General features: G+C 46.3%; 1 long non-coding RNA gene across 1 annotated transcript; it reads left to right on the forward strand.

Moving 5' to 3' along the window:
- The first annotated feature begins 9,403 nt into the window (after positions 1–9,403).
- LOC147014998 (uncharacterized) lies at positions 9,404–14,160 on the forward strand. The gene is made up of 3 exons (XR_015050091.1): positions 9,404–11,650; positions 11,785–11,923; positions 13,965–14,160. It is a non-coding gene; the product is annotated as an uncharacterized LOC147014998 (long non-coding RNA).
- Positions 14,161–15,007: the final 847 nt, after the last annotated feature.

Below are 15,007 nucleotides of genomic sequence, written 5' to 3' on the forward strand. Positions count from 1 at the left end.
CAAACTTGGTCCAAGTATGTATAATGATGTAATAATGTGAGCGGAGGCATATCTGGCGATGTTGCGACGTTGAAGAGTGCCCTTCTAGTTGCCCTTACCAGAGGAGAGGGTATTGCATTTGGGTCCGTTTGTTACTTGTGAAAATCGAAGATTTTTTTTCAAGTATATTGGTTGGTTGCTTGCATTATTCTGACTGTCTGTCTGTCTGTCTGTCCCTCTGTTTGTTACTTGGCTAAAAAAATGTTTCCCCAAGTATGTTGGTCTCTGGTGTTTGTCTGTTTGTCAGTCTGTCACACGATTTTTGGCCACAGTTTTCAAGCAAACGTTCTGAATTATTTTGTGTATGTGGATGACTGGCAAAGGACAGCAATGCTTAATTTTCATGAAGATCTGAATCCGGATCCGGATCTGAGAATTTTTTAAGTGATTCTTCAGAATTGAGAGATTGGGCTAAAAATGATATTGCATGATATTTCAGAAAGTTGGGGACGGATTCGGATGAAACTTGGTGGACATGTTGGGTGTGTGACAAGGACAAATTGATTCGATTTTGGTGAAGATCCAGATCCAATAATTTTTCAAATGATTCATCACCATTGAGAGATGGGGACAATAACTATTTATAGCATTTAATCTTAAGTTCTGGACGAATTCTGATGAAACTTGGTGTACAGGTTGGTTATGTACCAAGAACAAGTTAATTCGATTTTGGTTCAGGTCTGGATCCAGATCCGGCCTATGAGTGGGATACAAAACGACAACTGTTCAGCTTGACAGACATACCCTCTACCGAGTCCTCTTCTAATTTTCATTATTTTTTGCATATAAATTCTCGTGTTGTGTTTAATAAATAGATTCCTTCAGAATAACCCGACCATTACACGGTGTGGTGATCGAGCAATTACAACATGGCCATCGATGATGTGAGCTCTGCAGACTATAGATTTTGATAGCCCATCTGGTCGACCCCAAAGGGGTTTATGGGTCATTAGGGAGGACGCGGAAGCTGTGGCACAGATTTTCGAATCCCTTTGCCTGGCAGGCCTGGCTTGGCGGTTCCAATCGCTGCGCCAATCTTGAGGCAATCCATCATGTCGAGAGATGCTTTTTTCTCAGTAGGCTACACCGACGTGCTGCAATGGCCCACGATTGCGAATATGGTCTTCGTGTCTTTAACATTGGCTTGGGTGGCTGGCAGGTGGCCCGATGCGTTTGGAAAGCGCGTCACGCTCTGTGACATCCAGCTGCCACACAACACGCAGCCATTCGGCTCTGACCGACGTGAGATTTGAATTCACAGTCTCATTGTTATCAAATGGAAATTCCATGATTGAGGGGAGCCCTACAGCCAATGACAATGTGATGTTGCCATGCCTGAGGACAATGTTGCTCTTCCTGCAGAGAGCACAAGTGTAAAAGTTACTAGTTTGGCTAGTCTGTACTTGGTGTGTGCAACTCATTGTCATATTTACCTTCCTGCTTTTCCACATCCACATATTGTGCAATTCTGACACTGCAGTGGAAAGGGGAAGATGGTAGTTGGGAGGGGGAGTGAGCTGGAGGAACACCGGCAGGAGGGGAGAGGGGGAAATATAGAGGGAGACTTGGAAGAATATAGGACATGGGGAAGAAAGAGCAAGGGGAGGACACAAAGGATGAACAAGATGGATACAGCTGCAAACTCTCAATCACAGAAGTGTAAGGAAAATTGTTGAAGAAGCAGAAGTAGAACAAAACATTTTACAAAGTGTGAGTACATATTGTTACGGTTTAGGAAAAGGATCGTGGGGTGTCATGCTCAACACAAAAGAATCCCTTCATCCATCCAACCCTTGATCCATTTTTGCATCCATTTATCCATTCATACATCCATCCCTTCATCCATTCAATCATCCCTCCCTTTATCTATTTATCGATCTATTTTAATTTTTTTAATTAATCTATTTCTAATTAGTAAATTAATTAATCTCTTTTAAAAGAAACCTAACTCATGCAAAAATGGTCTTATTTTCCAAATACAGCATTTTTAGCAGATGAGCTTGTTCTGACACCGTTTTTTGTTCCAATTCACTATTCTAATGAAGAAACGTCTATTTTACATCAAATAGTGTATATTTAAGCTTGTAGTAAACAAAACAACACATTTTACAGAAGAAATCTGATTCATGCAAAACTGGTCTTATTTGTCAAATCCGAACAGGCATTTTTACCATGTTTGCTTGTTCTGACACTTGCTTTTCCTCGAAATCACAATTATAATGCAGACATATGTTTTTTTCATCAAATTTTAGTTCATAGTAAAAAAACATTTTACACAAGAAACCTCATTCACACAAAAAATGGTCTTATTTTCCAAAGTTCAAAAATGCAAGCTAAAATTTGATGAAAAACATATTAGAATAGTGATTTGGAACAAAAAAAAAACATAGTGCCAGAACAAGCTAATCTGCTAAAAACGCTTGTATGTAAAAAAAATAAAAAAATAAATGAGCGTCTTGAGCATCTCAGCTTGTTCTGACACCATGGTTCCTGTTCCAAATCACTATTCTCATGTGTTTTTCATCAAACTTTAGCTTGCATCAAGCAAAACACACTTTAAACTTCTTCTTCTTCTTTCGGCTTGCTCCCGTTCGGGGTCGCCACAGCAGATCAACCGTCTCCATTTCGCTCTATCCTCCACATCTTCCATTAACACTCCAACCACCCGCATGTCCGCCCTCACCGCATCCATGAACCTCTTCTTTGGCCTTCCTCTTCTCCTCCTGCCTGGCGGCTCCATCTTCAACATCCTTCTCCCAATATACTCCGCTTCCCTCCTGTGCACATGTCCAAACCATCTCAATCTCGCCTCTCTCACTTTGTCTCCAAACCGTCCTACCTGCGCTATCCCTCTAATATACTCATTCCTTATCCAGTCCATCCTCGTCACTCCCAACGAGAATCGCAGCATCTTTAACTCTGCCACCTCCAGCTCTGCTTCCTGTCTTTTTGTTAGTACCACCGCCTCCAAACCATACAACATAGCTGGTCTCACTACCGTCTTATATACTTTCCCCTTCACTCTTGCAGCTCCCCTTCTGTCACAAATCGCTCCTGCAACTCTTCTCCAACCACTCCATCCTGCCTGCACTCACTTTTTCACTTCTCTCCCACACTCTGCGTTACTTTGGACAGTTGATCCCAAGTATTTAAACCCATCCACCTTCCCCACCTCAACTCCTTGCAACCGCGCCATACCACCACCCTCCCTCTCATTTACGCACATGTACTCCGTCTTGTACTGCACATGTACTGCATTTACGCACATGTACTGCAGACAATCCGACCGGCACAGGCCTTGCAGCAAAACAACAGCTGCCGATGAAGCTGGCCAGCCTTCACCGTTCAGTGGAGGTTGGAGGGAGTGCGGTGGTGCTGGCCACTCGGAAGGCAGGCTCGGACCTACTCTACGGTCTCCCTCCCAACCTATCGCCTTTGCCTGTCACTGTCTATACCCACTCCCTTAATTTGTCAAACCCCAATTTAGCCCCAACTTTTTTTTTTATTTTTACTTCCCCTCTATAATTCGTCCCCTAACCCCCTTTATCGTCCTTGTTCGGCTAACTATCCTGTCACCTAGCCTACTCCCAACCCCTACGTTCCCTTCCCGGAGGGGAATAAGGGAGAGCTAGCGTCCTGTGCCGAGGCCCAATCCAAGCCTCAGAATGGCCTCCCCAGAGTTCGGCGATCTATAACCAAAGTGGGTTCAGCGGCCCACAACGAGAGCGAGGGGATGGATGGTGCGGAGGGGTACATCTCCTAATCTACCCTAACCATTTAACTGTTAAACTACCCCGGGGCTTTCAACAAGCGCCTCTCGCTTAAACTATTGGTTCTATAAACCCAGATTCCCGTCGCCTGTGTTGGTGTCCTTACAATTTCGGGCCTCGCCCCCCAATTTTCTCTCCGTGCCCTCACACGGTCTCATGGCTGGGACACGTGGCTCCCTTGGCAGGCACGACCCTCTGCCGATTCTCCCGCTATGGCACCCCCGGGCACTACACTGCCTCCGAGCCTAACAGCTCCCTAAACCCCGGGGAGTGCCCCCCATGGCACCTCCCCTGAAACGCACACGTGGCAGGCTGGCTTCCCAGGCCCCTTTCCGAGGGTCACCCGTGCCCACAACACTGCCCACGCGGCTAATGGCGCCCCGGGCCCCCGCACCAAGCAGGCGCACCCGTGCCCACTACGCTATCCCGGCCCCCCATGGGCCCTTGGCCTACTACGGCCGACTAGCCTGGTGCCCGGGGTACCCACTCAGCGATACTCACCTTTCGCAGCCATGCTCCCAGCCCGTCAACAGGGCTCCTGCACCCCTCCAAACGGGGTTCGAGCCTACACTCCCACCAACAACAAAACGACCTCCATTTTTCAATTTAACTAACCCCCTAACTCACTCTACACTGACCCCGGGGTCCCTTGGGCTGGAGTCACTCCTCCCCCCAATCACTCATCGCACCATGCAGTCCCCATTCGCTCCATACACACAGACCCGCTGGCCTCACTCACTCACCAAGTACACGTTTCCACTTCTCACCAACTCTTCAACACACACACCACTGAACTCTGCCATCCTTCTAACTACTTCCCCTAACTAACTCGTGCTCCCACGTCGTCCCTTAAACTACAGCACGTTCCTTTTAACACTACGTAGCTAAGCTACGTCCCCTCTACATATCCACAAGTCTGTCACTGTCTCCAAATAAATCATTTTATTTCCCAACCTAAATCTGGCTACAATCCCTCTAACTAATCCATTCCACGGACTCCATGAGGACTTACCCCTGCCCCATGAAGTCGGTCTAACTAAGCTAACCCTTCCCCCTAACTAGTTTCCATCCTGTGCCCTGGTCAAGGGGATTATCCACCCCTTGCCCAGGAATCCTGTGCACCCGAAAGTGAGGCTTGCTTTTTTTTTTTTTCTTTACATGCGCAGCACCAGCGCGGCAACTCACAGCTCGCGCACTTTGCACCTGCCTGTGACGTCATGCAGCTGCATGTGTACCTCGTCCCTCCTTGGACGGTACCATCCGGCAGGGATACCCCTCCTGCCGGATTCCAACCCCGCGTGCAGCCATGAGGTCACCGTGCGCATAAAAAAACACAAGCCCCACGTCTCGAGGGGTTCCCCACGCGAACACATGTGCTTTGCCCGTTGGAGCTTAACACACACGATCGCGTGGAGAACCCGTCCGGTCCAAATCAGTAATCCTGCCTAAACTTTGTCCGTCCGCGGGATCGGCAAATCCACCGCGTGCGTTTCCGGACCGGGACTTCACTCTCGCAAGTGAGCACGTGGGGGCCTCGTGCGTTGCACAGCACGGACCTCGTGCTCACTGCTGGGTGAACCCGGCACGGTCCCCGAAACAACTACAGCCGCTACCCGGCTTTCTTTCCTCTGTCGCAGTCTCCGTCGCCATTCAACACACTCACTCCCGCGTGTTACGACGCTTACACACCTCACCATTAAACTCACACCGGGAGACGCGGCTGCATGTTCACACATGCCGACCGACATCTCCCTTACACACAGCGACCTTGCACACGCTGTCTCTCTCACACTCGGCCGCTCACTCACGCATGCCATTACCCTTGCACACGTGGCTCCACTCACTCGCGGCCTTTCACTCACCCGTGCCATTTCCCTCACACAAACCACACCACTCACACACGCGGGGGCACTCACCCGCGGTGCCTCATCCACACACCGTGCCTCACTCACACACGCGGGGGCACTCACCCACGGTGCCTCACTCATACTGGCCGTTTCACTCACACACACAGCCTCTTCCACTTGCGGTGCCCCTTTTACACACGGCGTGCTGGGAAGCACGTACTCCGGCACAATCGCCACCACAACACTCACACACGGGGTCGCTTCCACACACGGGGACGCACTCACACCTTGCACCAAACACACAGGGACAACCACACTGGGGATTCGTGTCCCCACAAGGGTCTCCGGGGCCTCTATACCCCCCAAGCTCTCCGTGCACCTGTCCACAGCACTCCTCCTCTCAACCTCGCAAAGCACGACCGAACCCACCTGGTCGTGACTCGCCTCAAGGGGGCATACTCCCTCCCCTCGTTCCTCCAGTTGGAGGAGGCCATCCAACTGCTCGCACCGGGTCTCTACCCAGTCCGCGAGCTCACCCCCATTATCCTCCACTACCTCCGTGTGTGTGTGTGTGCGTCACTTACCCCGTCTTCATCGTGCAGTCTTCCCTCTGTCGTTCCCATCTCCCGTGTCTCTGCCAACTCAGTCACCTCTTCACCCTTTACCTCCCTTGTCTCAACTATTATTTCCGTCTCTTCCCTTGTTATCTCCCTCGTGCACGTCTCCGTCACCCCAATTAGTTTGTCCCTCTCGGTTACCGTCACTTTTTCCGTCACGACCCTCGCCCAACACGTCCCCCGAATTATTTTTTTCTTACTCGCCTCCACCGCGGGCCCGACAGCTGTTGCACTCCCTCCCAGCTCGTTCGCTCCCACACGTGGAGTCGCCATTTTTAGCTCCCTGGTCACTGCTTTCATGCCCGCCTGCAGGCTTCGGCCCATGCTCTGCGTCTCACCCCGCAGCCCTTTCATTTCTTCCTTCATGTTTGTTTCCATCTTTTCGTTCATGCTTTTTATTTCGTTTGTGAATGTATCCATCTTTTCGTTCATTTGTTGTGTATTCGCATCCATTTTTTGTGTATTCGCATCCATCCTCGCTGTCATTGCCGCCAGCATGGCGTACAGCTGGGCTATGTCGGATGCACTCAGCTGAGCCGTTTCGGCAAGGATCGGGGGGTTTTGGTGGAGAGGGGGAGGGGAGGTGTCATACACCGCGGCCGCCGCCTCACCTATTTCGGGCTCTGGGTTCAGTTGGGCGAGTTCGTGTTCCTGCACAACCAACATTTCCTGCTCGGGGTTTTCATCCTGGACCATGGATTCTACACATTCTACATCCATTTCTAATACCCCCGGCTCCCGCTCGCCTTGAGACGCCATCTTGCTTCTCGTAAAGGGTTAATTTAGCTCGCTCGTAATTTGGAGGGAATCGGGGGTCGCTCCTCTCACCCCTGGACCGATTCCCGTGAATTTAGCTGGAGACAGGAGAGCCCGTTTTCCCGTTCTCCGATACCAGTGCCGCGAGGAGGGCGATGAGTTTATATCCCACTCCTGACACCAGTGTTGCGGATTCGCGCCCGCCGGCGTGCGAACGGCCACGTAACTCGAATCGCGGCACGTCGCCCACCGGACGGACAATCCCGTCGTGACCCTCTCGGACTAACGCCGGAAACTAGTCACGGGTGGGCCTTTCGGCCTCAACACGATCGTGCCAATCGGCCCCCCGCGTGGGATAGGGTTGCTCGCCAAATTCGACCTACCTAAGTACCCACACGGAGGGTAGACCGGGCGATCGCACCTCGCCGCAGGTCGACTTCGGACACGGGCCACTTTAAGCGACCCGTTCCGTACTATCGGGATAACCGAGCGGTGTTATCGTCAACCTGGACGGTTCGATTAATTATCGGGCGTTTTAGCCCACGACCAACCCTTTACGTGAAGTAAGATGGAGATTCAATAAAGGAAAAGACGAAGTGAAACGGGAAAAACAGTTCAACATAAAGCACATTTATTTCGCGATGAACGGAAAGCACACATATACAATTACACCAAAAGCAAATGTAAAAGAAGAAGAAGAAACACACAATAATGCACAAAAAGCAAATGTAAAAGCAAAAGACAATGCAGAGCTAACCGACTACCGAGCACACGGCAACACTTATACAGTTTTACTTCACAGACGGCGCCGACAACACATATACCCAAAGCAAAAGAAAAAGGGACCACCCTCCACTATGAGGGGGCAGACGGCCTGGGGCCGAGACCACGTCGAGCCTACCCGTCTGGTGATGAGCCGCAAAATGGCGCTGGCGCCCCGACTCCGCGGGCCTCGCTGGGACTGCCTGGTATGGGGTGGGAACGGGGCCCCCTTCTCGCACTATCTCAGCGCGGGGGGGAAACAGGAGGGGGTTGTTGATGCTCGGGGGAAGGAGGATATCTCCCTGGCTCGGGTCCCGCGACGAGCGTCTCCACCACGACCTCGGTCGCGTTGCCGGCCTCTCCTCTTCGCAGCTCCCCGACTCTGACACGAGCACCCCCTCGACCGCCTTCACCGCCGCCACCTCTCCAACTCTCCACAGCCCCGTCCAACTGCCTTCTCCGACTCCTCTCTTGACTGGCTCTTCCCAACTCAACTCCGAACTGTGAACTGCCCCGTTTGGCGAGCGAACGCAGCCCTTTATAGCCCCCGGGGCCCCGCTCCTTCGCCTTCGACCCTTTACCTTCGACCCTTCACCTCTGGCTGGCTCCCCATTGGACCGAGGAAAAGTGGGCGTGAATGCTTTTTGATCCATGAATTTGCATATAGCGATATTACTCCAACGCACCTGGAGGCGGGGCCAAATCGCCCCACGCTCGCCGATAGGACGGAACAGAAGTGGGCGTGAGTCGTTTTTGATCCGTTTTCTTCGGAAAGGCTGTGATGTTTCTGCACACGCTGCTCGGTGCGCGCCCTGCACGAGTCCAGTATCGGTGCCCACAAGCGGCGCGGAAATGGCGGTGATGCGATGGTTGCGAGAGCGAGATGTGACGGTAAAGGTCGTGGCTGTTGGCGTTGTTGTTGTTGTGAAGCAGCGTTGCGGCTGGTGGTTGTTGTGTGATGGCTGTTGAGACGTGGTTGGTGGTGGTAGTAATGGCGGCTGGTCCAAAATAAAGATAGTAAAAGAAAAACGGCTATCTAGAAGGGTCGCAGCCCGAATGAATGACATTTATTCCCTCGAAACAACGGGTTTGGGCCTAACTACACATATACTTACAGAGATATCTCACCTAAGGGACCTGAATGGTGGTTTGCGAATTTCGTCAACCACAACAATATGTATATATATATATATATATATATATATATATATATATATATATATATATATATATATATATATATATGTATATGTATATGTATATATATATATATATATATATATATATATATATATATATATATATTTATATATATATATATATATATATATATTTATATATATATTTTTTTAATAGATTAGCTTGTTCTGACACCGTTTTTTTGTGCCACGTCACTATTCTCATGCAGAAACGCATTGTTTTCATCAAATTTTAGCTTGTCATAAGTAAGACACATTTCGCACAAGAAACTTCATTCATGCAAAAAATGGTCTTATTTTCCATATATTCAAGCATTTTTAACAAATTAGCTTGTTCTGACACCGTTTTTTGTTCCACATTACTATTCCAATGCAGAAATGCATGTTTTTCATCAAATTTTAGCTTGTGTTAAGCAAAACAAGACGCTTTACAAAAGAAAAGTCTTATTCATGCAAAAATGGTCTTGTCTGCCGAATACAAGTTTTTTTGTTGTGTTTTTAACAGATTTGCTTGTTCTGACAACCATTTTATGTTCCAAATCATTATTATAATGCAGAAACGTGTGCTTTCATTAATTTTTAGCTTGCAAATAGCTAAACAACACATTTTACACAAGAAACCTTATTCATTCAAAATGGTCTTATTTGCCAAATACAAGCGTTTTTAACAGATTAGCTTGTTCTGAGACCGTTTTTTGTTCCAATTCACTACTCTAACGAAGAAACGAACATGTTACATCAAATAGTGTGTATGTTAGTTTGTTGTAAGCAAAACAACACATTTTAGACAAGAAACCTTATTCATTCAAAAGTGGTTTTATCTGTCAAATACAAGCATATTTAACAGATTCGCTTTTTCTCACACCGTTTTTTGTTCCAAATCGTTATTCTTATGCAGAAACGTATATTTTCCATCACATGGTGTGTATTTTAGCTTAATTAACTGCTGCATCATCACAGGCACGATTCCCCATAAGCCATGCTTGATTCACTAGCAAGGTAAAGAAACTTTGAAATCTCTTGGGACACGCTGCTCTTTTGGAGTTATCCAGAGATGACGTCCATAACATTAGTATCCGGGAGTGGGATTTTTGAACCCCCGACACCTCCAAGAGCAGTGATATCGGTGTTCAAGAATGCAGAATCTGGAACACCCCCAAATTGTGTCAGGAATTTTGTATTCAAACGCGAGGTGTGAGCAGTTGTACCTCAAACCAAATTAAGGAGCGAGTTAGGGAGAAATTGATAGCATATAGCACTATGTTGGACCAAAGTGTGCAGGAACAGGTGGAGGATTGTTGGTTCGATGCTGCTGTGACTGAACTGGACATTACTGAGGAAGGATCAGTGGATGGCACAGTGGAGTCATCCCCTCTGGTTGTCAATCTGGTTGACCCCCCCCCATCCGTAAGCCCAGTGCTCATGATGGAGCAAGAGCAAATGCCACAACACAGCAGGTGTCAAGAGCACAGCCGAAGGTGAGCCAACAATTAAGCACCATGATAGCCATGTTTCAGAGGTTGAGTGCTGATTTGGAAAGGCTGGGAAATAAAATGGACATGGGAGAGGTAGGCATAAGAAATGATATTCAAGTGGGGCAGGCTGGAATGGAGGTAAAACTGGATGATTTAAGGAGCGAGTTGGAATTGGGGCGAGCAGAGGAAAAGGATGGAGAAGGAGTGACAGGAACCAAGTACAGTGTGTTTCAAAAGGAGTGATGTAACTCCAAATGTTTATTTACAAAGAATCAGGAACGTGAACCAAACATTTCTTGAAAGCTTATGACATGGTATTTTCTTTCACTGATTGCTGTTGCAGTAAGTCACTGCGAGAGTTCATGAGAGCCCAAGGTCTGAAATTGGCATTTTCGTAAAATCCTTGGAATTGACACTCGATGTGTGCCCCTCCGTAGTTCAGACAGGCATTGATCCTGACTCCAAAGTTCTGTCCAACTTTCCTGTACATCTCATGAGGCACTGTCTGGAGGTAGTCTGACACCTCCTGCTTCACATCATCCAGTGTGGTAGGATGGTTGGCAGAGACAGAGTCCTTGGCAGCCCCCCCAGAACCAGTAGTCTAGAGGGTTCAAGTCTGGGCTATGGGGTGCCCAGTGTTACGGATTATTAAATCCTATATAAATCCAATATGATTGGATATGTTAAGTTTTGTGTTGAAGACATGATTCTGATAATTTGGGGACAAAAGGCAACTCGAGTTTCAGTGAATTATTTAAATGAGATGTAAAATAGGATGAAGGATTCGTGCACAGACATCAGCATGTGTCATTGGCATCATGACATTGAGATGGATTGTCAACAGAACTTTGAAGATGACCAGTGTTGAGGCTGAATGCTTTGGTCAACATGGGCATTACACAGTGTGAACAAATTGGGTGGAAGTTTTGTTAATGGAAACCGATGCTCTCAAGCAATAGTTAAGCTGTAGTCAATCTTTGGATTCAGACAGTGTCGCCTTGCTTTGAGATTGACCTTGTGAGTTTTGCCATAAAAAGGTGAGGAGCAATCGGGAGAAGGATGGGAAGATAGAAGGAAGGAGAAGCAGATGCAACTCGGTAGTGATCTTGGAGGTGACCCGAAGATCCAGCTCTCGCAGCGTATGGAGCTTTGGAGTGGTGGAGTGCTGGGCACAGTGGGTGACAGGTAACAACGATCTTGTAAGCTTTTGCACTGAGCATTGAACCAATGACCTGGTGTACGGCTTCACTCCTGCTGACTGATCGGTTGTGCTCACAAAGAGCCAACACAGCACACCATTGTGTTTCCTTTGTCCGCAGTTGCGTGCGAAGGTCACTCTCTGCCTCCACCTCATGCCTTCTCGTGGTTTGATTAGAGAAGTGGTGAGATCCATACTGCATGATCATTCCGGCAGGACTCACATGTTCTACACCCAAAAGCCGACTGCCAATCTGCAAGGTTCGTTTTGGCACTACCATTCATTTTCATGCTCTCTTCATATACTCGTACATGGCAAAACCACACACGGCAAAATGTTCGCAGATCTGCATGCTCGTTTGACATGGCAAGAGGTTTAAGTGCATGTTCGGACACGGCAAGATCGTAGCTTTGGTTCATGGCATGAATCCTGGAAAAGGGGGTGTATTAAAACGTGAATGCAAAGTTGCCTTTGTCAAGATAATAATTGCCTTTGTATGGAGTTGTTGAAGGATTTGAAACTGCATTGACAAAACTTTGATTTGAATCAGCATTGATTGTGACTTGTACTTTCCTGTGTGGAAGTTTGCAGTTACTGAAGTGATTGCATTTTTACTTGTGGATATTAGTGCATTTTAACAGTGGGTATTGAAGCCACTGTCACACCTTGACGATTTAACTTGAATATTGAATTTAATTTTTTTAAATCAACGTAACCCAAAAGACAAATGAGTAAAAGAATCCGAGTGAGTAACGGAACCTTTAGTGTGCCCATATGGAGGCAGAACTGAGCACGTCTGCAAAGGGGGGCTCAGAGTGACACCAATGAGCCGAACATGGATGCACAGGAGCTTTAGCGACATGAGTGTACATCCACGTGTGGAGGTACATGCACCTCCACACATGGGGGCCCAGGAGAAATAAGGAGACATTGAATAGATTCGGAGATGGATGACAATTAGTGGGTACTGTTACATGTCCATCTCGAGGCACCGAAGCGAGTGCACCAGTTACCCAGAGGATGTCATGGTAGAAAGATTTCTGGACAATAATATGTCCTTTCTGATACTTTACAGGTAAAACCAGCATGTGACAGGAGGCAGAAGGAGATTTGATAAGTAATATTTATTAATCCCTCCTGTCTACTTTTTAAACACTACAACTGATTAAAAGAAACACAATGATTTTCAGAAGAATCCCCAGATTACCAAAGTATAAATGTCACATATCAATCCATCCATACATCGGGACTATAGTCTGTGTTGAGTATTGGTGCTGCCTAAGCAGTGTCCTTGGCGATTGGGTACAATCCTGGACAGGTCACCACTTCGACACAGACATATCAATGCAGCAATGAATTAACTCACAACTTTCAAAGTTGTTTTCGGTCTACAACCCTACGCAGATGAGCTGGTCCTGGTTTGGTTTAGTGCATCCTGACAAGATATTAAAAGAGCCTCAATAATTATTTTACCCAGTAAATTATTCTTTCATAATCAGAGTATATTTATAGACACTTGGACATCATAGCTTTCTTTAAAATACATTTTAATTTATTTTACAATTCACAGTTATTTTATCACAGTGCCGCACATTGAAACCTTTTCCCCCACATTAAAAGTGATTGCCTTTAACACAGTATATATCTTCACCACATTTCACCTACTGCACAATTACCTTATATTTTATACTATTCCATAACACTCTCCCCCTTCTAAAAAAAAACAAAACGAAAGTTTGATAAAAGTAAGAACTATCTTAACTTTTACATAAAGTCTAAACAACAAATAAAAAAATAGGAGAAATATCCCCGGGCACTCACCTGGTAGCGGCTGGATAAGAAAACCGGGGAACCCCTGGAAGGTGTGGATGACACACAGAATATGTAATGGAGAAAAAGTAAATACCGATGGATTTTTAAAAAATGTTGTGAATAAACTTTGGTACATCATGGGTGATAAAGGTTGGGGTCAAGTTTAATAAAAATTGTGGTATGTGCAGTTTCTAAGAAGAAAGCAATTACATATTTTTGGGGGAAATCCCACCATAAACCTCCTTAGACCTCAATTATATTAATGGCATGAACAAGCATTGGTACATCATGGGTGATGAAGGTTGTCGTCAAGTTTAATCAAAACTGTGTGTGTGTGGTTTCAGAGAAGAAAGCAAATATATATTATGGGGGCAACCCCCTGTAGACCTCTTCAGACCCTGATGTTTTTTTTAAAATGTCATTCACAAACTTTAGTACATCACGGGTGATGAAGGATGTGGTCAAGTTTTTTCGGAATTGTGTGTGTAGTTTCAGATATGAAGTTGCAAGTGTTTGTGGACGGACTGATGGACGGACGACGTGCCATCCCTACATTGGACGGAACTACATTCCAGGTGAGCTAATAACTCCACAGCAATGAGTAGCATTTAGAAATTAAATAAAAACAGCTTATCCTCCTTAATGCTTCCCAACTGACTGCAGGAACAATTCCAGTTCTTCAGATCTTGACAGAGCAGCTGCAATTACATTGTCTTTGCCTTGGATGTGTTTCATTTCCAAATTGAATTCTTGTAAAGACAAACGCCATCTCATCAATCGCTAATTTTTATTCCTCATTTTATGCAGAAAAGTTAATGTATTGTGATGTGTGAAAAAAAATTACTGGAAAGGTATTTATACCCATATGTATCTCGGATTGTTACAAAGCTAGCAGAAGAGCAAGGGTCGGTTTTTCTATTGTTGAATAGTTATTTTGGTATTTGTTAAACTTCTTTGAGTAATAGCATACAGGATGATCGATGCCTGCATCATCTTCCTGCAGCAAAACAGCTCGATTCTCCACATAGAGTTCATAAGCTTTAATTTTGTCAAATGCAGCCTGACATTTGTCATCTCATACAAATTTTGCTTTTCTTCTGAGCAAATTAGTCAAAGATGGCACAATGTCAGAGAAATTTTTACCAAATCTCCCTCCATTAAAATTTTACAAAATCTCCGATACCATCCAGCCAGACCCAGAAGTATCAAAAGTTCTTCTTTACCTTTCGGTGCTGTCAAGCTATCAATTGCTTGCACCTTTACTGGCTGAACCTGACGCTGACCTACAACATGACCTAAGAACATTACCTGTGCTTTAGCAAATGCAGATTCTACCAGATTCACCGTCAGTTTGGTCTCAGTCAGTCTCGCAAAGAAAGTACGAATTATCTTCAGGTGATCATCCAAAATCATGGAATGAATGATGACATCTTAAACCCCCTCAATATCTATGATAACGTCATTGATGAGGTGTTGCAATACAGCAGGGCCATTCTTTAGACCGAAATGAAGAACTTTATTCTGGTGAAGTC

This window comes from Eptatretus burgeri, chromosome 12 (assembly GCF_056783735.1).
Source record: "Eptatretus burgeri isolate ZD-2024b chromosome 12, Ebu_testis_v1, whole genome shotgun sequence".
Taxonomy (NCBI): Eukaryota; Metazoa; Chordata; class Myxini; order Myxiniformes; family Myxinidae; genus Eptatretus; species Eptatretus burgeri.